At 42.0% G+C, this 25,864-nt stretch overlaps 1 protein-coding gene and 1 long non-coding RNA gene across 3 annotated transcripts in view; both read left to right on the forward strand.

The window, feature by feature from the left end:
* Positions 1 to 23,153, forward strand: part of KLHL6 (kelch like family member 6) — a 98,708-nt gene extending 75,555 nt beyond the window's left edge. For both annotated transcript variants that reach the window (XR_009612229.3, XR_009612230.3), the window contains exon 9: positions 20,426 to 23,153. The gene's annotated coding sequence lies outside the window, so the exon portion shown is untranslated. The remainder of the gene's footprint in view (positions 1 to 20,425) is intronic.
* LOC144617367 (uncharacterized) lies at positions 6,961 to 8,442 on the forward strand. The gene is made up of 2 exons (XR_013557769.1): positions 6,961 to 7,333; positions 7,795 to 8,442. It is a non-coding gene; the product is annotated as an uncharacterized LOC144617367 (long non-coding RNA).
* Positions 23,154 to 25,864: the final 2,711 nt, after the last annotated feature.

Genomic DNA, 25,864 nt, shown 5'->3' on the forward strand with positions numbered 1-25,864 from the left:
GTGAGACCGAGTGCAGTTCTGACTTTGCCACTCACTCACTAGCTGTGTGATCTCGGGAAAGCCACTTAACTTCTCTGAGCATCAGTTTATCTCTAAGATGGGGGGTGATACTACCTATTTGCAGGGTTGGGGTGAGGATTAGCAAAAATGCATATAACATAGAGCACCTGGGAATTCAAAAATAGCACATGCTGTGATTATTATTAGTGATAATTACAACCACACTAGAGGGTCTCAGGACCACTCTGGATACTTCAGGTGTGCTGTCATTACTGAGTTTTGGGGGAGATGAGGCTGCTATTGTTTTCATCCTAGACAAAAAGGAAATACTCATAAACACCCAGGGGAGGAAGCTGGTTATGTTTGTCATGAACAGCCTTAGTAATAAAAGGAGAGGAAAAACACACTCAGACACACACACACATACACACGCACGCACACGCACATGCACACACACAAACCAAGAACATGGGCCCTTGCCAAGCATTTATCCTGGTTGCAAAGGATAGTGGCATTCTTGAAAAATGAACAGAGTGACTCTGATCCTGGCCAGTGTCTGTCCAGCAGTCCGTAGGGAAGACATAACCCTGGTCTCTGGTGGAACTCACAGTCCTCATGCCAGAATAAACACCAAGTGTGCTGATAGAGAAGGACCAGATGAATGAGAATGGTGGGGCATGAAAATTCATGCTGGTAAGACCTGGGGAGCATTCTCTGTTTCTGAGGCAGACCTGTTTCATCACTGTGCAACAGGAAATTCAGTGTTTGGGCTTAATGTTTTAAGTACTAACACTGTCGATTTGCTTTAACTAATTGAATAAAATCTCTTAACTAGTGAATATGATAGGAAATTTAAATTATCTTGATCATTTTCAGGGGCACCTGGGTGGCTCAGTCAGTTAAGCGTCCGACTTCAGCTCAGGTCCTGATCTCTTGGTTCGTGAGTTCAAGCCCTGTGTTGGGGTCTGTGCTGACAGCTCAGAGCTTGGAGACTGTTTAAGATTCTGTGTCTCCCCCTCTCTCTATTCCCCTCCCCCACTCGTGCTCTGTGTCTCTCCCCGAAATAAATGAACATAAAAAAAAAATTAGAAAACACATTTTCAGTGAAATAATTGAAACATCATGACTAGGTTACTTTCCTCTAAGTTTGTGTTTTCCGTAATTGTCCACTAGATGGCGGGATGAGACCACACTAGATATCACTAGCTCAGAGGCTGCTCTCTCACACAGTTTTAAAGTGAGGAAAACTATATTTTGGTTCCTTCTAATTTTTTTTTCCTTTCAGAAAATAAAGGTAAAAAATTTATGCACAACTTTTTAAGGACCCTCTCTAACACTTAAAGGGAGGTATGCCATTTCCCTGTCTGAAGCTCTAACCTCAGGTATTTTCCTCTTATCTTTGAGCAACAAACAGTTGATGGCACCAGTTAGTAATGAGTGAAAGCTTACCCTGAGCCGCGTGCTGTGCTAGGAGCTTCATCTCATTTATTCTGCACAGGGAGACTAGAAGGTGTCACTTCCATTTTGTTTAAAAAACTCTATCATTTTGTTGCATGGACGTTGTGTAGGTAAGAGCTCTGATATGAGAATTTCAAGTGTGACTTCATCAGCCAAATGAAGAATCTGTCTAGTGAACATGACCTCCAGAAACAGACCACACTCTTGGGTGCCATTCCTGGCAGTGACAGCAATGTGACTTCTTGCACAAAGAAGGAAGAAACATCTGGATAAATGCATCAGCACAAAGCCAGTCCAGAAACAAAAAGCAGAAGCTATAGGACAGAGGAGCCTGTAATTATAATCACTAGAAGCAAAAGGGTTCCTTCCTTTCCAATCTGATCAAGTATCCAAATGAGTAGGCCCTAGGGCCCTTTCTTCAGCATCTACCAGGTGCCAGGCATGGTGCTAGGTGCTTTATTTATGATTTAATCCTCATTTACTCCTTCTTTTAATTTTTAATTAAAAAAATTTTTTTTAATGTTTATTTATATTTGGGAGAGAGAAAGAGTGCCAGTGCATGAGCAGGAGAGGGGCAGAGAGAGAGAAGGAGATGCAGAATCTGAAGGAAGCTCCAGGCTCTGAGCTGTCAGCACAGAGCCCAACTCGGAACTTGAACCCACCAACCACGAGATCTTGACCTGAGCTAAAGTTGGACGCTTAACCAACTGAGCCACCCAGGCGCCCTGACTCCTTTTTTTTTTTTTTTTTAATTATCTATTTATTTTTGAGAGAGAGAGAGTGTGTTTGTGCGTGCACACACACAAGCAGCGGAGGGGACAGAGAGAGAGGGAGACAGAGAATCCCAAGTAGCCTCCATGCTGTCAGAGCAGAGCCCAATGCAAGTCTGTAACTCACAAATGGAGAGATCATGACCTGAGTTGAAATCAAGAGTTAGATACTTAGGGACACCTGGGTGGCTTGGTTGGTTAAGCAGCCAACTTTGCCTCAGGTCATGATCTCACGGTTCGTGGGTTCAAGCCCTGTGTCAGGCTTCTGTGTTGACATGACAGCTCAGAGCCTGGAGCCTGCTTTGGATTCTGTGTCTCCCTCTGTCTCTGCCCCTCCCCCACTCACACTCTGTCTCTATCTCAAGAATAAGTAAATGTTAAAAAAAACTTTTTAAATAAAATCTTGACTGAGACCAGTGTTATGTCACTGTTTTTCACATCTCTCATATTCTAACCATCCTCAAATATTCGGTTCCAATCCCAGCCTTCAGTCAAGCTACCTCTTTAACAAATTCAGCCAGAATCAGTACCACAGACTTGATCTTGTTTCCTGCTCTAAAATAATACAATTCATTCACCAAATATTATTGATTTCCTGCTATGAGCCATGCATAATTATAGGTGCTTAAGATAGAACCATGAACCAGACACACTCCCAGCCTTTAGTAAATTCTTATCCTAACAGATGAGATGAGAAAAAAACTATGATAATGTAGAGTGAGAAGGTGATAGTGATATTTACACAAGATTTTACAGGAGCTGTAGAGACATCTAATTTAGCTAGTTGTTGGGAGTGGGGGCAGACGCTGACTATGTTAAGTGTGCACAGTTTGAGCAGAATTTTGAGAAAAGCAAGGGAAGGGATCAGGAGGGAGCAAGTATGTCCTGGGCTCAGGGGAACAGCCTGGAGCAGGGAACAGAGGTGGGAGATGCCCACTCTCCCAGGAGTTCTGAGGCAGGGCTGGGCCAACGATGATAGGTTTATAGAATGATAGAATCAGCTAGAACCTTAAAGGCCATCCAACTCTTCCCCATCTTTTACAGAGGAAAGAACAAAGGCCCAGAACTGTGAAGTGATTTGTTACAGGCCTAAGGCTTTGGAAAGTTAGAATGGAAATCGAGATGTCCTGACTCTCACTGACTTCACTGTTCTTTTCCCTGATCGTGATGTTTTGGGCCTGTATTGGTGCATATCTGAAATTCTATTTGCTGGCTATTAAATGAAACACAAAATGAAGCTGGTGTTATAAAATACTGAGATTCCCTAGTGTTTCAATTCTGGAACTAACCTACTGGAGAACCTCGAGCTGGTCACTTCTTTTCTCAGGGTCTCAGTTTCATTATGTGTCGAAGAACTGGGATAGATTGTTTTTATGACCCCTTCGCAGTCTAAAATTATTCTATAAATGTATGTCTATTTCTAGAATATTTTACCATGTGGTCTTTGGTCTAATCACACCTCGCTTTTCGTTTCTGCTAGAAATGAAACAACGCTTGTAAGACTGTCAATTCATTCACATCCTCAAGGGGCTAAATAGCCAGTGTGTAAATGGAAAGTGCACCAGGACAGCAAGGAGAAGGGGAATCATTGTGGGCTGGAGACGTCCTGGAGACGGTGAAATCTGAACTGTCCTCTGTAAGTGGTGAGGGCTTGGCCAGGAAGACAGAGGGCTGTTCCAGGAAGAAGGAAACATGAGCAGAGTCTGGGAGTTCTGGCCACATGTGGGCCTTGCGTGAACCACGCTGCTGGGGCAGGGGCTGGATGGGGAGCAAGGGAGGTGGTTGGGGGGGGGCCCAGATGGAGGAGATGGTTGTCCTGCTGGGCTACAGTGTAGACTTGATGCAGGAGCCCAGGGGAAGGTGCAGGAGATTCATTTGGCCTGCAGGGCAGACAACTCTCCGGGAACCCTTGTCATTAGCACAGAATGGGCCCTGAGGGCTCTGACTTAGGAGAAGATGTTCTTAGTTGACATCTTCTGTTTTGATTAGGTGTTCTGTAATTACACAATAAATTCTAGAACTGTAAATGATAGCAACATGGACAATGCAGACCCATACAGTGATCATGTTGAAACCAATGATTTTTTAAGCATTAATTTAAAAAACTGATTAATATAAACATTTCCCTGTTTTTAGGAGGCTCACTGTTGAAAGTCTTGCTCACTTGCTCCTGTCATTGGTTCCTTCCCTTCTCTTTTTGTGTCTCATTTTCTGCCTTTGTGATCATTGGACTTGGTCTTATATTTCTTTTTTTCTTTTCTTTTTTTTAAATTTAAATTTTAGTTGGGGCACCTGTGTGGCTCAGTTGGTTAAGCGTCCAGATTTGGCTCAGGTTGTGATCTCATGGTTCATGAGTTTGAGCCCCGCATTGGGCTCTGTGCTGACAGCTCAGAGCCTGGAGTCTCATTCGGATTCTGTTTCTCCCTCTCTCTGCGCTCCTCCCCTGTTTGTGCTCTGTCTCTCTCTCTTTCTCAAAAATAAATAAACATTAAAAAAAATTTTTTAATTTAAATTTTAGTTAACAAACAGTGCAATATTGGTTTCAGGAGTAGACTTCAGTGATTCATCCCTTACATACAACACCCAATGCTCATCCCAACAAGTGCCGTCCTTAATGACCATCACCCATTTAGCCCATCCCCCCACCCGCAACCCTCTGTCAACCCTCAGATTGTTCTCTATTGTTGAGAGTCTTTTGTGGTTTGTTTCCCTCTCTCCTCTTTTTTACCCACTTCCCATAAGTTCATCTGTTTTGTTTCTTAAATTCCACATATGAGTGAAATCATATATTTGTCTTTCTCTGACTGACTTATTTCGCTTAGCATAATACACTCTAGCTCCATCCACGTCATTGCAAATGTCAAAATTTCATTCTTTTTGATGACTCATTAATATTCCATTGAATATGTACCACACCTTCTTTATCCATTCATCAGCCAATGGACATATGGGCTCCCTCCATAGTTTAGCTACTGTTGAGAATGCTGCTATAAACATTGGGGTACATGTACCCCTTCAAATCTGTATTTTTGTATCCTTTGGGTAAATACCTAGTAGTGCAATTGCTGGATTGTAAGATACTTCTATTTTTAGTTTTTTGAGGAAACTCTATACTGTTCTCTAGAGTGGGTGCATTCCTGCCAACAGTGCACCAACAGTTGGCATTCCTACCAACAGTGCAAGAGGGTTCCTCTTTTTCTGCATCCTCACCAACACCTGTTGTTTCTTGTATTGTTAATTTTAGCATTCTGACAGGTGTGAAGCAATGACTTATTGTGGTTTTGATTTGTATTTCCCTGATGATGAGTAATGTTGAGCATCTTTTCATGTGTCTGTTAGCCATCTGGATGTCTTTTGAAAAGTGTCTATTCATGTCCTCTGCCATTTCATAACTAGGTTACTTGTTTTGGGGGTGTTGAGTTTGATAAGTTCTTTATAGATTTTTGATACTAACCCTTTATCTGGTATGTCATTTGCAAATATCTTCTCTCATTCTGTTGGTTGCCTTTTAGTTTTGTTGATTGTTTCCTTTGCTGTGCAGAAGCTTTCTATCTTGATGAATCCCAATAGTTCATTTTTGCTTTTTTCCCCCCTTGTCTCCAGCAATTTGTCTAGCAAGAAGTTGCTGTGGGTGAGGTCAAAGAGGTTGCTGCCTGTTTTCTCCTCTAGGATTTTGATGGTTTCCCATGTTACATTTAGGTCTTTCATCCATTTGGAATTTACTCTTGTGTATGGTGTAAGAAAGTGGTCCAGTTTCATTCTTCTACATGTCACCGTCCAGTTTTCCCAACACTATTTGTTGAAGAGACTGTGTGTTTTCCATTGGGTATTCTTTCCTGCTTTGTCAAAGATTAGTTGACCATATAGCTGTTGGTCATTTTCTGGGTTCTCTATTCTATTCCATTGATCTATGTGTCTGTTTTTGTGCCAGTACCATACTGTCTTGATGACTACAGCTTTCTAATATAGCTTGGTATCCGGAATCATGATGCCTTCAGTTTTGTTTTTCTTTTTCAGGATTGCTTTGGCTATTTAGGGTCTTTTGTGGTTCCATACAAATTTTAGGAGTGTTTGTTTTAGCTCTGTGAAAAATGCTGGTCGTATTTGGATAGGGATTGTGTTAAATGTGTAGATTGCTTCGGATAGTTTTAGAATGTTTAGAATAAACATTTTATTTAACAATGTTTGTTCTTCCAATCCATAATCATAGAATGCCTTTCCATTTCTTTGTGTCCTCTTCAATTTCTTTCATAAGTGTTCTATAGTTTTCAGACAGATGTTTTATTTCTTTGGTTTGGTTTATTCCTAGATATCTAATTGTTTGTTTTTGGTGCAGTTGCAAATGGGATCAATTCTTTGATTTCTTTTTCTGTTGTTTTGTTTTGGTGTATAGAAATGCAACAGATTTCTACATGTTGATTGTATATCCTGAGACTTTGCTGAATTCATGTATTAGTTCCAGCAATTTTTTGGTGGAGTCTTTCAAGTTTTCTACAGAATATCAGTCTTATATTTCTAACTTTTTTTTTTTACATAATAAATTACTTCAAATGCTTTTTGGAAGTGGGTAGGATATAAATAAATAATTACAATTTCTCTAGATCTATTTTCTTCAATATCTTATTATACTAATAATTATAAAATAGCTCTTCATAGATGTAGCCCTTTTGGACAGAGGACCTGAAGTCCTTCATAAACCCATGTTATTAAACCAAATTCAAATTAGTTTACATTTGTATAGCATTTTAAGGATTAAAAAAGGTGGAGTTTTTCTTGGTGTCCATTATTTTAATTGAGCCACAATCCTGACAGTAGCTCTTTCATCCCCAGTACCTAGCACAGTGCTTTGACATAGATTCTCCATAAATGCTTATTGAAAAACATGAATGATTGAATTAAGTCAAAATAATTCTGTGAGCAAGAATATGTTCTAGTCATTATTCCTGTTTTACTGAAGAGGAAGCAGTGGTGTGGAGTCAGGACCATCTCAAGAGAGCCAATAGCATATATTTCTTCCCAGTTCAACTACCACTTAATGACTTCACCTCAGAAGCTTGAAAGTGGCCTTGGCAGGAATATTTACACCAATGAAATCAACAAATATTGTAAGTCAGCACCCTTCCCAACCCACCCCCTCCCCCACCCCCCCCCCCCCCCCCCCGCCCCTCCATTCCTTGAGAGCAAGTTTTTACACATTGGCCAGTGATGAGGGAACAACAGGCAAGTTGAGGGCAAAGCACAAATGAGCACCCAGCAACCTCTCCCCCCAGGTGGCATATGTGTGACATTCCTCAGGCACTCCTGGCTGGCTGCTCAGGAACAAAGGAAAGGGAAAAACAAGTGGTTAACTGATAGAGATCACAGACACGCAGGACAGCAGTCTCCATCAGTTTGCAACTGTCTCAATGATTTATAAGAAAAAAGCAATCTTATCAATAGAAAAACCTCCAGAAACCTATAGACTTAATTTCCTCGGACCCTAGCATCACCCTCCCCTCTATAGGATAGAAAATCTTACATAATCAATCACTCCTCACAGTTATAATGCAGCTCTTTCTGCCCACAGGTCCTGTCCTCGTGCTATAATAAAACCACCTTTTTGCACTGAAAACATCTCAAGAATTCTTTCTTGGCCATTGGCCAAGACAGCACACCACAGAAATCTCAGTTCTTACTAATTCAGTGACTCAACTGAGGTTAGACTGTGGGCTAAGCAGTCAACTCCAATATCATACACCTGATGCTAATATAACATTTTATGCTAACTATACTGGAATTAAAATAAAAAAAAAATAAGGAGGTCAGCTCCACATTCTAAGAAGAGAGACCATTAGGGAAACTGATGAGTCAAGGACAAGAGAGTAGCTAGCCAATGTCTGACTTTACAGCAGAGTTCTGTGACAGGGTCTGCACAGCAAGGTCACAGACAAGCAGGTTAGAGACAGGAGCCTGCAACAAGCACTCACCTGTGTGTGCCTAGGATTTAAGGAACCTGGCCTGACAGAGTCACAGTGCAGCACACCTACAATCCAAATGCAGCAAGATGTTGAGTGAGAGAGAGGTTCCTGGCATACCATGGAATACTACAGATGGGAACTATTGGAAAAACCATCGTTGCTTCAACATACAGGGGAGAATTGTGCTGGCAGTCATTCCCAGCAAGAGAATCCAAGTAACTAAATAAGCTTCAATAAAGAAAAACATGCTGAAATCATCAATGTGCTCTCAGCTCAATTACATAGAAGTGAAAGTAGATCCAGCACAAAAATTCTCATGGGTGAAAAACATGACTGTTTAATATTCCAGAAATGTTTAGAAGAACCTGCTGCCTTCTCTACACCCATTTTCATCTTTATGGACCAGAAGGTAGTCTATTATTCTACTAATTAATCCTCTGACTCCCAAGAAAATGTGTAGGGGCTGAGGGCATGCCGCTCCAAAATGTGCCACTTTGGCATAAAGATTCCTTTGAATTAAAAGTCGTAAATACTCAGCAGATGCAGGAAAAGCTCTCTGCCTCCCCCATAACTGCCTAAATTTACTCTGGAAGGCAGAGCCTGCAACAGGAAGGAAGAAAGGTAGTAACAAGAGACTCCCTTTACTTAAAGAACCTATCTGCATAATAGAGCAACCTGTTCTTCTAAACATCTCCTTGCACCTTCTTGCTAAAGAGCTTTCTCCCCTTTGTGTCCTCAGACCCTCCCCCTTCTAAGCTTTTCTAAGCTTCCTGTTGCCTCCTTGTTTTTGGAATCTCATGTCTGTGTGGATTCCTCCCGTGACCCGATTAAATTGGATTTTCTCCTGTTAATCTATCTCGTGTCAAGGTGATTCTAAGTCCAGCAAGAAGGACCATAGGGTAGAAGGTCTTCCTCCTCAACAAATGTATTCAATATGATGAGGTGTACCTCTACGGGATACTGTTCACTGTTTCTAACACTGCTCTGCTCTAAATTTGCAGCATCAGTGAGGTGTTGTCATTATGATTTGGACCATTTGACCAATCAGGACTAAAAAAATTATATTGCTTCAGGTTACTTGCATGTTACTTGTACTTTACTGACTTTTAAGAAGTGTTAGTATAATATCTCAGTGTGCAAAAAATACTTAACCAACAGTTTATTTTTAAAAAATATACACTAGAAGTTTGTGTGATTAATTAAAATAAAGTTATTATGTGGTTCAAAATAAATATATACACTATCTCGGTTAAGAAATGGGCAGAAGACATGAATAGGTACTTTTCTAAAGAAGACATCCAGATGGCTAACAGACACATGAAAAGACGTTCAACATCACTCATCGTCAGGGAAATACAAATCAATATCACAATGAGATACCACCTCATACCTGTCAGAATGATTAAAATTAACAATGCAAGAAATAGCAGGTGTTGACGAGGATTCAGAGAAAGGCAAATCCTTTTGCACTGTTTTGCTAGGAATGCAACCTGGTGCAGCCACTCTAGACAACAGTATGGAGGTTCCTCAAAAAACTAAAAATAGAACCACCCTATGATCCAGCAATTGCATTATTAGGTATTTACCCAAAAGATACAAAAATACAGATTCAAAGGGGTACATGTCCACCAATGTTTATACCAGCATCAACAATAGCCAAACTATGGAGACAGCCCAAAAGATCATCAACTGATGAATGAATAAAGAAGATGTGGCATGTACACACACACACACAGAGAGACACACACAGACACACACAGACACACACAGACACACACACACACACACACACACACACACACACACTGAAATAGAATATTACTCAGCCATCAAAAAGAATGAAATCTTGTTATTTGCAATGACATGGATGGAGCTAGAATGTATTAAGCTAAGTGATATAAGTCAATCAAAGAAACACAAATACCATATGATTTCATTCACATGTGGAATTTAAAAAACAAAACAGATGAGTATATTGGAAAGTGGGTGGAAAGAGATGAAAGGGAAATAAACCATAAAAGACTCTTAATGATAGAGAACAAACAGGAGGTGGGTTGGAATGGGTTAGATGGGTGATGGGTAATAAGGAGGGCACTTTTTGTGGGGAGCACTGGGTGTTGTATGTAAGTGATGAATCACTGAAGTCTACTCTTGAAGCTGAAAAATAAAAACAAAAAACAAAACCAACCAACGAACAAAAATATCCACTATAAATTCCAGACAGACTTATAACTGCCATTTGGAATTGTTTTGAATGGGATTTGAACCACATATCCTCCACAGTGAGTACTTAGTAATTATTAACTACTAAGAAAATGGACACAGAGAATGATATTCTAGTTGTCTCTTAAATATCAGCACAATCAAACTTAATTAAGTACAAAATTTCTAACACAAATGACTGCATCTGGGCCAGGCATGTAGCCCCCATATTGTAGCCAATAACTATTTTCTGAACATTTCCATGCTCTGTATTTTTCTTCTTTTCCTCTGTACCACCCCATCACAGGACCCAAGTCATTTTGCTCACTTTAGACAGCTCTGGCAAGGCTGGTGAGTTGTCTTTTAAAATATAAGTGAGGGGCACCTGGGTGGCTCAGTTGGTTGAGTGTCTGACACTTGATTTTGGCACATGTCATGATCCCAGAGTTGTGGGATTGAGTCACGAGTTAGCTCCATGCTGAGCATGTAGCCTGCTTGAGATTCTCTCTCCCTCTCTCTCTCTCTCTCTCCCTCCCTTTGCCCCCTTCCCCACTCATGCATGCTCTCTCTCTCTCTAAAGTAAAGTAAAATAAAGTAAAATAAAATAAAATAAAATAAAATAAAATAAAATAAAAGTGGTAACCAGACAGCATTCAAGATCGTCCCTCCACAAATGTCACTCATTCACTCAATTTGGATACGCCCTCCTGAGTAGGAGGAGGAGGTGGAGTGAGAGGCAGCCCCTTGGAACTTGCACAGAACCCCATAGGGCCCTGGGAGTGTGGAGCAGGTGTCAGATCTGCAGGTGGGGAGGGGAGAGGGAATGCTGAGCGGTCCACTGTCAGGGAGTGGTACTGAGTCACTGTCACAGGGGCTGTCTGAGCATTGGCAGCATGGAGGGAAAACCTGTGCCAACCTCACTCCCACCCCCAATCCTCTCCCCGAATCCTTCCCCCAGTGAGGCTCACCCTATCAGCTCTCCTGGGCCAAGGAAGGGCCCAGAGAGCAGGGCCTGCCTCCAAGACTGTCCCCATCCCTGTGAGGCCCCTAATGAGAGGTAGATGAGCACATGAGAGATGCCCTTGTGCATTGATGTGGAAGGAGATGATCACTAGGGTCAGGGGGTGGGGGAGACTTCCCCAGTGCAGAGGAGGAGAGAAAGGAACAAGATGGATTCTGAGAATGGCCTGGGGATGAGAACTGCTGTGTGCCATCAGTTCCCTTCATCTTCCAGTTCTGGGTGTACCTACAATGGTTTCATCCGCCCGCCAAGGTCCTGGAACTGAGGGAGAATGCTGAATGGTGCCAAACACAGGGGCAGAGGCAAGAGCTTTAGGAAAGGCGTTAGAGTGCCTCCAGTGTCTGTGTTGGGCCTCGATGGCATCACGGGAGCAGTACACCAGGGCCATTGTGTTGCTTCATCTTCTTGGAATGAAAGTTTGAACATTTGATGAGTGTGGGATGCTTTAAGCAAAAACTCAACTTGATTGGCAGTTAATACATATTTGCTCTGTGCCAGGCATTGTGGGAGGTTCTGCAAGGGAACTGGAGATGAGCAGGACATGGTCTCTGTCCTCAAGAGGTCTGAGGACTAAGAGTAGGGAAAACAGATTCACACAAATTTGTTTACTGAGGAACAGATCACCAGAAGAAGCCAGGGGAAAGTACTTAGAATGTAGAAATTGAGGTAGCATAAATAATTTAGAGGTAATTGTATCTTTCTTTTGCCATCCTTGAACAAGAGTCAAGAATTGTTCTACTTTGGCGCTGCAAGATTAAAAATAAAAGATACAAAGCAGTAAAATTGAGGTTTACTGTGGCTTCCTAGGCGATCCTCATCAGTTTATGTTCCTAACTTTTGAACCTGCCACTTTCATGTTTAATACTGATGATTTGAAGTGTTTTGAATATCAGATTGATTAAAAAAATTTTTTTTAATTTACATCCAAGTTATTTAGCATATAGTGCCACAGTGATTTCAGGAGTATATTCCTTAATGCCCCTTACCCATTTAACCCATGCTCCATCCCACAACCTCTCCAGTAACCCTCTGTTTGTTCTCCATATTTAAGAGTCTCTTATGTTTTGCTCTCTCCCTGTTTTTATATTATTTTTGCTTCCCTGCTCTTATGTTCACCTGTTTTGTATCTTAAAATCCTCATATGAGTGAAGTCATATGATATTTCTCTTTCTCTGACTAATTTCATTTGGCATAATACCCTCTAGTTCCGTCCACATAATTGCAAATGACGACATTTAATTCTTTTTGATTGCCGAGTAATACTCCATTATATATATATATAATATATATATTATATATATATACCATATTATATATTATACATATTATATATATATATAACATATATATACATATATATGTATATATACAACATATATATATTATATATGTTATTATATATATATTATATTAATTATACATATTATATATATATACCACATCTTCTTTATCTATTCATACACCGATGGACATTGGGCTCTTTCCATACTTTGGCTATTGTTGATAGTGTTGCTACAAACACTGGGGTGCATGTGCCCCTTCGAAACAGCACACCTGTATCCCTTGGATAAATACCTAGTAGTGCAATTGGAGGGTCATAGGATAGTTCTAGTTTTAGTTTTTTGAGGAACCTCCCTGTTTTCCAGAGTGGCTGCACCAGTTTGCATTCCCATCAGCTGTGCAAAGGAGATCCTCCTGATCCACATCCTTGCAAACATTTGTTGTTGCCTGAGTTGTTAATGTTAGCCATTCTGACAGGTGTGAGATGATGTCTCATGGTGGTTTTGATTTGTGTTTCCCTGATGATGAGTGATGTGGAGCATTTTTTTCGGGTGTCAGTTGGCTGTCTGGATGTCTTCTTTGGAGAAGTGTCTATTCATGTCTTTAGCTCATTTTCTAATTGGATTATTTGTTTTTTGGGTGTTGAGTTTGATAAGTTCTTTATAGATTTTGGATACTAACCCTTTATCTGATATGTCATTTGCAAATATCTTCTCCCATTCTGTTGGTTGCCTTTTAGTTTTGCTGATTGCCTTCTTCACTGTGCAAAAGATTTTTATTTTGATGAGGTCCCAGTAGTTCATTTTTGCTTTTGTTTCCCTTGCTTCCGGAGACGTGTTGAGTAAGAAGTTGCTGCAGCCAAGATCAAAGAAGTTTTTGCCTGCTTTCTTCTAAAGGATTTTGATGGCTTCCTGTCTTACATTGAGGCCTTTCATCCATTTTGAGTTTATTTTTGTGTATGGTGTAAGAAAGTGTTCCAGGTTCATTTTTCTGCATGTCGCTGTCCAGTTTTCCCAGCACCACTTGCTAGAAAGACTGTCTTTTTTCCATTGGATATTCTTTCCTGCTTTGTCAAAGATTAGTTGGCCATACATTTGTGGGTCCATTTCTGGGTTCTCTATTCCGTTCCATTGATCTGAGTGTCTGTTTTTGTGCCAGTACCATACTGTCTTGATGATTACAGCTTTGTAGTATAGCTTGAAGTCCGGGATTGTGATGCCTCCTGCTTTGTTGTTGTTTTTTTTTTTTTTTTTTCAAGACTGCTTTGGCTATTCGAAGTCTTTTCTGGTTCCATATACAAATTTTAGGATTGTTTGTTCTAGCTCTGTGAAGAATGCTGGTGTTATTTTGATAGGGATTGCATTGAATATGTAGAGTGCTTTGGACAGTATTGACATTTTAACAATATTTGTTCTTCCTATCCAGGAACATGGAATCTTTTTCCATTTTTTTGTGTCTTCTTCAATTTCTTTCATAAGCTTTCTGTAGTTTTCAGTGTACAGATTTTTCACCTCTTTGGTTAGATTTATTCCTAGGAATTTTATGGTTCACAAATAAATATTTATACTTACTATATGGCAATCTACATTTTCACTTTTTAAGAAAATTCTGATAGAACCCACTAAATGGATTCCATGAACCATCAAATGGAGGCCTGCAATTTGAAGAAACCAAAACCACCAGTAGAGGGCACCAAAGTTCTCTCCGACGGTAAAGGCATCCTCTTCCTTTCGGATCATTGCCAAAACAAAAACCAACCCCAAAGTTCCTCAAAGGAGGTGATGTCATAGAGGACTATAAGTAGGAGATACTATATGATTATTAGGAAAAAAAACTAAGTCATTTAAATTTTTCAAAAAATGGTTTTTTTTTTTAATGCTAAGTCATTCAATCATTTCATTCTGACTCTACATTCCTCTTTGTTAGGGAAATAAAGCATTATAATGAGGGGTGCCTGGGTGGCTCAGTCTGGCTCTTGGTTTCACCTTAAAACCCAAAACCCTATGGGTTTTCCATATAGAGTATCATGTCTGCGAAGAGTGAAAGTTTGACCTCCTCCTGGCCTATTTGCATGCCTTTTATTTCTTTGTGTTGTCTGATTGCAGAGGCTAAAACTTCCAATACTATGTTGAATAACAGTGGCAAGAGTGGACATCCCTGTCTTGTTCCTGACCTTAGGGGGAAAGCTCTCAGTTTTTCCCCATTGAGGATGATACTTGCGTTGGGTCTTTCATATATGGCTTTTATGATCTCGAGGTATGCTCCTTCTATCCCTACTTTCTTGAGGGTTTTTATCAAGAAAGGATGCTGTATTTTGTCAAATGTTTCTCTGTATCTATTGAGAGGATCATATGGTTCTTGTCCTTTGTTTTATTGATGTGATGAATCACACTGATTGTTCTGTGGATATTGACCAGCCTGTACCAAGTGTACTCCCAGGAGGGGCACTGCCTCTCCCCGTGTGGCCTGAGGACTGCTGGACCTCACTCTGCTCCTGGGGATTTGCCCTTCCCACCAGAGCACTGCCAGGTATTGAGCTGCAAAATTTCAGACTCTGTGCTCCCCTGTTTATAGAGTCTTAATTGAATTTAAATCCTCTCCTTTCTCCTTTCTCCCTTTTTTGTTCAGTCCCCATGATGGCTGTTTCCACTTTTCCACTTACTCTCCAGCTGCTTTTGGTGGGGGGTGCTTTTCCCATATTCTAACCCTCCTCCCCCCCGCCCCCCCGCCCCATCTCTGTCCTCTCTCTGCAAGCAAAAATAGCTCCCTGTCCTCCGTGGCTTCTCTCTCTCCCAGTTCACCTCTTTGTGCTGCATACCTGCTGAATTCTGTGGTTCAGGTTGTGAAGATTGTTGTGTTAATTCTCAAATCAGTTTTCTAGGTGTGCAGAATGGTTTAGTGTTGATCTGGCTGTATTTCATGGATGCCAGATGCAAAAAAACCACAAAAACTAGGTTGAGTTTTGATGAAAATACCAGTATTATTTCCTAATTCATATGAAACTATTCACGCTGAAATAAGAGACCTAAAATATGAGTGTATTTCCATAGAGGGGATTTAGAGACATTAGGAGTGCAGGTTTTATTATAGTGCTTAAAAAAACCTTTTTGGGAGGCATCTGGGTGGCTCAGTTGGTTAAGCACTAGACTTCAGCTCAGGTCATGATCTCACAGTCTGTGGGTTGGAGCCCCATGTCAGGTTCTGTGCTGGCACCTCAGAGCCTAGAGCCTGCCTGAGATTTTGTGTCTTCATCTCTCTCTGCCTCTCCCCTGCTTATGCTCTTTCTGCTTCTCAAAAAAAAAAAAAATTAAATATTAATTTTTTTAAAATTTAAATTTTATTTTTTAAGTTTATTTATATATTTAGAGAGAGACAGAGACAGCATGAGTGGGGGAGGGGTGGAGAGATAGAGAAAGAATCCCAAGTAGGCTCTGCACTGTCAGAGTAGAGCCCAATGCGGGGCTTGAACCCAGCAACCTTGAGATCATGACCTAAGGTGAAACCAAGAGCCAGACTGAGCCACCCAGGCACCCCTCATTATAATGCTTTATTTCCCTAACAAAGAGGAACGTAGAGTCAGAATGGAATGATTGAATGACTTAGCATTAAAAAAAATTTTTTTTTGAAAAATTTAAATGACTTGGTTTTTTTTCTAATAATCATATAGTATCTCCTACTTATAGTCCTCTAGTCTTCTCTTTGGATGACATCACCTCCTTTGAGGAAGTTTGGGGTTGGTTTTTGTTTTGGCAATGATCCGAAAGGAAGAGGATGCCTTTACCATCGGAGAGAACTTTGGTGCCCTCTACTGGTGGTTTTGGTTTCTTCAAATTGCAGGCCTCCATTTGATGGTTCATGGAATCCATTTAGTGGGTTCTATCAGAATTTTCTTAAAAAGTGAAAATGTAGATTGCCATATAGTAAGTATAAATATTTATTTGTGAAACTTTGGTTCCAGTATGTATATGTGAATGCAGAATCCAGGTGATTTCCAGTTAGCAACATTTAGCACCTATATCCAGCAGGATATAGAATTAGCATGAGGGGAGTGAGGCAGGGTTGAATAAGTGCAGGGTTAGATCCTATCTCTATTTAAAATTTTGAAATTTGGTTTATCATGGGTTTTGTGCATTAATTTTGATTTTAAAAAAGCATTGCTTTACAATAGTATTTATTTTGATTACTGAGCTTTTTGGTGCCCACTTAAGTTTTATGCCCTAAATGAGTGTCTCGCTTGTGTCTCTCTGACAGTCAGTGTGCTTTATGGAGGGACTGGAGAAGGTGGGCCAGCCTATGGAGCCGTGAATAGGAGGCACACATGGGGATGAGAAGGGACAGTGCGTGTGATGTCTTCTTCTGAGGTAGGAGGTGAAGCCATCAGCAAAGAGTGAAGGACACAGGCCTCGGAAGAGGGGGAAGATTGAGCATGGCTGATGAGGGGACAGGAGAGGGAGAAGGTCCAGGAGAAGTGGAGGCTGGTCACACAGCATGAAGCCCTCTGCCCACAGCTAGATACTGCCATTGTGGCAACGCCGTCCACATCTCCGGCAGCCACAGGTGTTGGGGAAGTAGGGAAGACAGGAGGCACCCGAGGTCTGGGGTTGTTGGGGTGGAAGGACAGGAACAGAGAGAGGAGGGCAAAGGTGCCAGGTGATTCTGCATCTGAGACAGGGAGGCGGGCGAGAAGGAAGGTCAGGAGATTGCTGGGTGGGGTGGAGTGTTAGGGAGCAGGCAAGGGGTGGGCAGAGGATTCCAGGTGAATATTAAGAGGCTGCGGTCAAAGAATGGACTACAGAGTGAGCAGACTGGAATTCGAAATTTCAGAGGAAATGCAGTTGTAGGTGAAGCCCCTTAAACGACTCTCCCACTGAGAAGTTGCCTTGAGTGTGTGAGCGGTCACGTGAACAAAATGGTATATACTTGATGACATAAGGGCTCCTGAGACTTCTGAGTATTATGTGTCTACTAGGTAAGATTTAGAAATATAGTTCCTCTAAAATTAGATGTTGATAATATATTACAACAATGGCCAGAAACAGCGGTCAAGAAACATACAGATAGACGCAAAAAGGGATTCATTTTGAATTCGAACCCCCTGGCTTTCTCTGGCTCACATTCCTCAGCCTCTGGGTCTCGGATTCCCTGTTGCTCCTCCTGGAAGATGACTCCTCTGCTCCATCCACCCCCATCTCTAACCTCCTGGCTCCCAGCATGGCACCCACTCTTTGCCCCATGGCTCTCTTCCCGCTCAGAGCGCCACCACGGGCCTTGTCTGTCCTGCCTTCTGGTGATCGCCCTCTGCTCATTTGTTACCCCATCTCAATTTGCAATGAACCAGCCCTTTAAAATAGTTCCTTTTTAGAAGAAATAACTATCTGAAGTTTTACAGAATTTGTACAGTATTCTCTTTTATTCATCAAAAGGTATTATCTAGTCCTTGAATTCAAACCTGTGCACATAAATTGAGAGGCCACATAAATACATGCATGCACGCATACATACATGCATCCACTAAAACGCATGCAACGCATACACACATGCATCCAGGAAAACCCATGCATGCATCCAGTAAAATGAGATGCTTCCTTTCTCTGTGCCTCCTCCCTCTCTCCTTCCCCTGAGTTTGCTCTCCCCCAGACCTCTCTGCTCCTCTCTCACCCTGGGGGCCCACAGCTCTCCCACAGCCATCTTCCTTGCACTCAGAGTGCTCCCCCGATCTGCAGTCCCGGCTATCTCAGGTCCCCATTGGACTGCTATACCTGCTGCCTCTCCAGCACCTCATGCTCAACACCAGCCCAAGCCCACATATGCTCCCTCCTCACCCCTAAGTCAGGAAGCCAGTTTCCCCTCAGTTGTCAGTAATTCTGGAAACTAGAATTCACCTCACCCCCAACTCCTCCCATCCTAGGCCACTCCTCAGGTACTGCTGGGTGTGTTTTTCTCCAAAGGGTCTCCTGACCCCTGACTTCCCTCCCCACCTCCATCACCCCAGACGAGGCTCTCCTCACCTTATCCTGCTTCAGTATGAGGCCCTGATGGAGCCAGGGTCCAATCTCCACTGTCCCTGCTTCTGCCCTGCATACCACTGCTGCATTAACCCCTTTCACATAAAGCCTAATACATATGGTGAGGTTTTTTGGGGTGATAGTGGGGCTCACAAGGTCTGCAGCTGATGGCCAAGAAAGAATCTTTGAAGTTGTTTTGGTGCAAACAGGTGATTTTATTAAAGCACGGGGACAGGATCCTTGGGCAGAAAGAGCTGCTCTGGGACCACGAGGAGAGACTGGTTACATACTAGGAGATGGGGGAGGTAAAGTCCAGGGTAAGTTTCCAATGAGACTTCCATATTCTAAAGAAGACTCACAGGATACTGGAGGCCTTGATAGTGTCAAGCTAAGGTTTTCCCTCTAGCAAAGCATTAGCATTAAGACAGTAGGGAGTTCTGGAGAAAGGTTTTACTCTACCTGCCTCAAGTATTTGCCAATGGGCTGCAGGTTATAAGGAAATTTAGTTCTATTTGCCATTTCCTTCTGCCTTTGTTTCCCATATCACTATGGAGGGGTGATACTGGGGCTCCAGGAAACAGAGTCTATAGGTTTCTGGAGATTAGGCTATTGACAAGATTGCCTTTTTCTTGTGATTTACTAAAATATTTGTAAATAGATGGATCAGGTCCTGCAGGACTATGATCTCTATCAGTAGCATTTGTTTTTCCCCTTTCCTTTGTTCTTGCGCAGCCAGGAGTGCCTGAAGAATATCACACATATCCCCCCTGGGGGTGGGGGCGGAGTAGTGGTGCGGCCTGTCCCCTTGCCTTATACTCCCTCATCAGGAGTTATCATTAGAAGCAAAAACAGAAACTCCTGTGACTTCTTGCTGCCCTTAGCACACACTGACTCCTCTGCCTCATTTGCAAAGTTCTCCATCTCCCTGCTTTCAAATAACATGCCTGTGTCTCAAATATTAACCATACTGCAATTCTTTCTTTGGGTGAAGCAAACTTTCCACAAATAATGACTCCATCCAAACCCTTGCACTAAGACTTGACCTACCATGACTTCTGGAAGCCCAAGTTTGCATCCCTGTGATGACCCAGCCTCCTTTTGAGTTCCTATCTGAAAAAACTCAAGGAATGCATCGTTTGTCGTAACCAAGACCTGAAGATAGAGCCCTGATACACCTCTTTCTTGAAGCGTTTACTAAAATAAGCTTACAGTTGTGTATTTTTCCTCTGTTCCTTTGAAATGTATACATATCTCCTACAACCTGGGAGTGTCTTTCTCAAGGACCCAAAAGCCATTCCTCTGAAATGTAATCATCAGAAAGGACTGGACCTCTTCTGTCTGCCAGTCTCTGTGGGAGGACAGGATCCTAACTTCATGATTGCCAGCCAGCAGATACAGCTGGGCTAACCATGATTACACTGACACCCACTTCTTGAAAGTTCTCATTTCCCTGCCTCTATTGGGCCCCTGCCCACACCCCCTCCCTACTCTCTCAGTCTCCCTTTGAAAATGCCAGTCCGCTCTGCACAAATTGAGGTGGGCTCAGCTCTTTCCCCAACTGATAGGAGCTACTCGATAAAATGTTTCCACCACTTTAACTAAGGTCTCAATTTATCTTTGACACCTGAAGCAACGATTGTGCCTCCTCCTGTGACCACCTAAATCCTGTTGATCCTCAGCCTCTTCTGAAATCCTGTGACTGATCCCACCACCACTGATCTCTGCTCTCAGGGACCCTCCATTTGGACTGCCATTGGGATCACCCAGTTCCAGGTGATGGGCCATCTGAACATGACTGAGGTGCCAGTTTTCTGTCATTTAGGATTGAATCCAACTGGTTGTTTTCAATACTTCAAGGTAGAAGACACTCCTACTTTATTATTCTCCTTTGTGCCTAGTATAAATGTTACGGAACCAGGCTGGAATGCTGGTGGAAAAACCAAGCGGCACTCAGAGATCTTGGTGTATGAGAGATTTATTTAACACCAGGGGACTCAGAGGAGACTGTTTCTCCAAAGATCTGAGCGCCGAATGCAAGTGGGGAGGGTAATTTACAGCTGTCAGCTTCCATAAGTGTGGGGGTTTTCGTGAGCGCAGCAAACAAAGGAAGAACCCGGAGGAGTGGTCTCTAAGCTAGAGACCAAAGCTTGTTTTAGTCCCGTTGGCCATCTTTGGCGCAGTATTTTATTCATTTCTCTGACATAAGTACTTACATAGAGAGTACTCAAATACTAACAGGATGAATCGAAATACTGGAAATTGTAGTTTAGTGTAAATTAAAATGCACACCTCGATCACCTTAATTACAACTTCAATGGGTATGGTTGGTTTTGCATATATTTTAGGATCAGAAAGTAGACTCAACAAGGAAATGAGTTACCAGCAGGGGTGAGGCAATAAAGGAGAGGTGACTGTAGTAAACCGGCTTAGTCCAGAAAATATTAAAGGGAACTCGTTTGTGAAGAAATATGTTTTGAATAGTTGTGAAGCATAGCTCCCAGACTTGGGGTGGGGTCTACCACCTGCTTCTCAATATTCCTTTATTCTCCTATTCTCTTTTTCATCCTTCTGACCACTCCCCACCTATTAAAAAAGAGGATATAGGGGCACCTGGGTGGCTCAGTCAGTTGCGGTTAACCGTCTGACTCTTGATTTTGGCTCAGGTCATGATTTCACAGTTTGTGGGTTCGAGACACACATCGGGCTCTGCGCTGGCAGCATGGAGCCTGCTCGGGATTCTCTCTCACTCTCTTTCAGCCCCTCCCCTGCTCTCTCTCAAAATAAATAAATAAACTTTTTTTTTTTTAAGAAGATATAAATCTGTCTCCAGTCCAAACACAAACCCAAGTTATATTCCAAATATTTGCCTATTTCCCTCTAAGCAGTTCTTTGTCCTGTTCTCTCTCATGGTCTTTCTTGTTTCCTATTTCCTGAAGCCATCTGTAATTTTTATATCCCCTCGGTAACAATACATGGACATTCACCCCCGGTTTGCAGATGAAGTCACCAAATCAGAGTGCAGTGAGGGTTGCCCGAGGTTACACAATGAACCTGGCCCCACGTGGGGGTAGCCCTGGAGTTTGCAGCCTGTGGCCTGGTGCCTGAGCTGGAACACGGGCACACAAAGGAAGCTGCAGGCACAGCGTTCTGCTGTGGATGGTTACTGAGCTCACATGCATTATCGGGATCTTTTGTTTCCTGTAAGGCCCAGCATTTTCTTTCTCCAGGTCAGGCAGGCCTGTGGGTTTCTCTGCAGTCTCCTCCCCTGCACTTGGAATACAGAAGCTAGAAGATATGCTTTATCTAGACAAGCTTTAAGATTGTGCAAACCAGGAGCACTGGCGGGGGCTCAGTCGATTAAGCGTCGGACTTAGGCTCTGGTCATGGCCTCACAGCTCATGAGTGTGAGCCCCACGTTTGGCCTGGAGCCTGGAGCCTCCTTCAGATTCTGTGACTGTGCAGACCAAAAGAGCTGGCATTGATAATTTGTGTGAGTTTTTTAATCAGCAAGGTCAGGGTTGGGGCAACATCTAGTTGTAATTACAACATTTAGTTGTAATTAATGAATTTAGACCCTGAAAGTGCTTTTGCTTTTGGTTGGGCAAGCTTGCCTAGTGACTATGTTCAATTCGGGGAAGTTCACGTGTTCTTTTGTTATAAAAGAGAAGCTGTCACCAGCTAGACCCTAAGACCTGACCTTTACTGCCCACCTGCTTGTGCCCCCCAAACTTTCTCCCATAGTTATCCTTAAGCTCTTCCTTCTAACTAATCTCTGAACACAGGCAAATGGAAGTCAAAATTGCCCCTCCAGCAATAGTGACTCCTGTGACAAAACCTGCAGCCTGCAGAAGCCACTTAGACCAGTTTGAGCTTTAACCACTGATTTGCACCTGTGCAGATGGACCATGGAGTGACCTGTAGAATGACCAGCAACTACCTCTATTTCATTATAATACTGAAATCTCTGCCCAAGGAGGCGCACAAGCCTCATTTACATAACACACAATGAACATACAATGAATATGCACATAGGCATGTTTCCTTAAGGTGCATGTGTGACCTTATGCCTGCCCCTATACACGGTGACAAGACTTCCTTATCTACATATTCATCCTAACACTGAATAAAAGGAACCCATCCACCCTTGCTTGTGCAGTTAGACCTCCTTATTAGCTACAGATAAAGTTTTCTTTGTGTCACAACTCAACCTGATGCAGTTTGACTCAACAAGGAGCAAACTCACATTGGCTTGGTTACAAAGCTGGGTACTGCAACAGAGTTCATCTTTCCTAATCTTGCCCTCATCAGATCAGTACTACCAGTGGGGTTTGGTTATAGTTTATGTAAATGGTGCTTCTGAGGATGGGGCATTTGGATTTGAAGACTTCCTAAGTACCCTGAACTGAGGAGGGTGACTGTAACTGAACTCTTTTGAGTTTGCTCCTTGGTGAATTACAGGTAGACACTACACTGGTGGGCGGGGGGGGGGGGGGGGGGGGGGGTGGCGGGAGAGGAGGGTTGTTACACCAAGTAAACTTTATTTGCAGCAATTAAAGAGATCAGGGGAATAACTTCCAAAGCCATAACTCCCTGAGCAGGGGTGAGCAGTTTCCTTTTATTTAGGGTTTAGAATGAATATTCAGAAAGGGGAGCTTTCTCATTGTCTGTAAAGTTTGCGCAAGCTTAGAAAACACGAAAGGTATGGTGTGTTAATGAAGCTTGGGCTCCTGCTAGGGCAGAGACTTTAACATTATAGTGAGGCAGAGGTAACTGTCAGAGGAGGGGAAGTGGCTAAGGGCAAGCTCCAAGAGCTAGTATAAATTAGCTGGGGTCTTGGGCTCCTTATCTTGGGAGGGGGCTTTAGGGCCTTGCTTACTTTTGAAATAGCACTGGAAGTTTTAACCACTGATTATTGTCTCTGATACAGTTAAACTATTTTCTTGCCTGGTAGAGACTGTTAGTTTTTGCACTTTCTTTGTTCCCTCAAAGTCCTTAACTGCTGAGGTTTTTGCGTTGTGTGTGTGTGTGTGTGTGTGTGTGTGTGTGTAATTCTGACAGCTCCTAGGAAGTTCTGTAGGAAGTGTGCTTGCACAAGTAGGGTATAGATGGGGGGCGGAGGACTTGGGGTGGGGGTTGGGGTGGGGGTGAGGGCATGGGGATAGATGGAGGCCTGAAATGACTTCTTTTGTATCAGAAAAGCTGTGTCTTGACTTTCTTTTACTGGAGACCCCTAACTCCTTCTGCTTACAAAAGTGGCTGTTCCTATTTACATAGCACTGTTGAGTTAGCATGGAAAGTCCTGTGTTCTAGGAAACCACTGCCCCAGCACGTGAAAAATCCCAGCTTTAGACAATGTATGCTGAAGGTTGGGGAAAATGTATAAATCCATATGGCCAGCCCCCAAGTGTCCCAAAAGCAACACTGCTTTTAGTGTCAAATGGATACAGCATAGATTATCTGTCTTCCAGAGTTGGTGTTGCTGATGTTGGCCGTCATGATTTGCAGTTCACAATAATCGATTATTCATTCATGTATGACTCTAAGTGATGCAACTGAAGTCTGCAATCTCAGTGTGTCCTAAGTGTTCATTATTTTAAAGAAAGATGGAAGGACACATACAATTGGATTAAGAAATTTAATAACCATCAGTGTTCTATAGTTTTCAGAGTATAGGTCTTTCACCTCTTTGGTTAGGTTTATTCCTAGGTGTCTTGTTACTTTTGGCGCAATTGTAAATGGGATTGTTTTCTTAATTTCTCTTTCTGGTGAAAGAAATTGAAGAAGACACAAACAAATGAAAAGACATTCCATACTCATGGGTTGGAAGAACAAATCTTGTTAAAATATCTATACTACTCAAAGCAATCTACACATTTAATGCAATCCCTATCAAGATACCACCAGCATTTCTTGTAGAGCTAGAACAAACAATCCTAAAATTTGTATGGAACCACAAAAGACCCCAAATAGCCAAAGCAACTTTGAAAAAGCAAAGCAAAGCTGGAAGCATCACAATTGCAGACTTCAAGTCATATTACAAAGCTGTAGTCATCAAGACAGTATGGTACTGGCACAAAAATAGACATACATCAATGGAACAGAATAGAAAACCCAGAAATAAACCTAAAACTATATGGTCAATTAATCTTTGACAAAGCAGAAAAGATTATCCAATGGGAAAGGGCAGTCTCTTCAACAAATGGTGTTGGGAAAACTGGACAACAACATGCAAAAGAAAGAAACTGGACCACTTTCTTACACCATACACAAAAATAAACTCAAAATGGATGAAAGGTTAAATATAAGACAGAAAACCATCAAAATCCTAGAGGAGAAAACAGTCAACAACTTCTTTGACCTCAGCCGCAGCAACTTCTTACTAGACATGTCTCTGGAGGCCAGGGAAACAAAAGCAAACGTGAACTATTGGGACCTCATAAGGATAAATAGCTTCTTCACAGTGAAGGAAATAATCAACAAAACTAAAAGGCAACCTATGGAATGGGAGAAGATATTTGCATATGACATATCTGATACAGGGTTAGTATCCAAAATATATAAAGAACTTATCAAATTCAACACCCAAAAACCAAATAATCCAGTTAGAAAATAGGCTAAAGACATGATTAGACATTTTTTCCAAAGAAGACATACACATGGCCAGCAGACACATGAAAAGATGCTCAACATCACTTATCAGGGAAATGCAAGTCAAAACTACAATGAGATATCACCTCTCACCTGTCAGAGTGGCTCACCCAAGTTCATTCTTCTTTATTATCACTATCCAGTTTTCCCAATACCATTTGCTGAAGACACTGTCTTTTTTCCATTGGATATTCTTTCTTGCTTTGTCAAAGATTCGTTGGCCATACATTTGTGGGTCCACTTCTGGGTTCTCTATTCTGTTCCAATGATCTATGTGTCTGTTTTTGTGCCAGTACCATACTCTCTTAATGATAACAGCAGAAACAGACTCTTAATTATAGAATACAAACTGATGGTTACTGGAGGGTAGATGGATGGAGGGATGGGTTAAATAGGTGATGGGGATTAAGGAGTGCACTTGTTGTGATGAGCACTGGGTAATGCATGGAATTGTTAAATCACTGTATTGTACACCTGAAACTAATATAACACTGTATGTTAACTAAGTGGAATTAAAATAAA

The sequence above is a fragment of the Panthera onca genome, chromosome C2 (assembly GCF_046562875.1).
Source record: "Panthera onca isolate mPanOnc1 chromosome C2, mPanOnc1 haplotype 2, whole genome shotgun sequence".
Lineage (NCBI taxonomy): Eukaryota > Metazoa > Chordata > Mammalia > Carnivora > Felidae > Panthera > Panthera onca.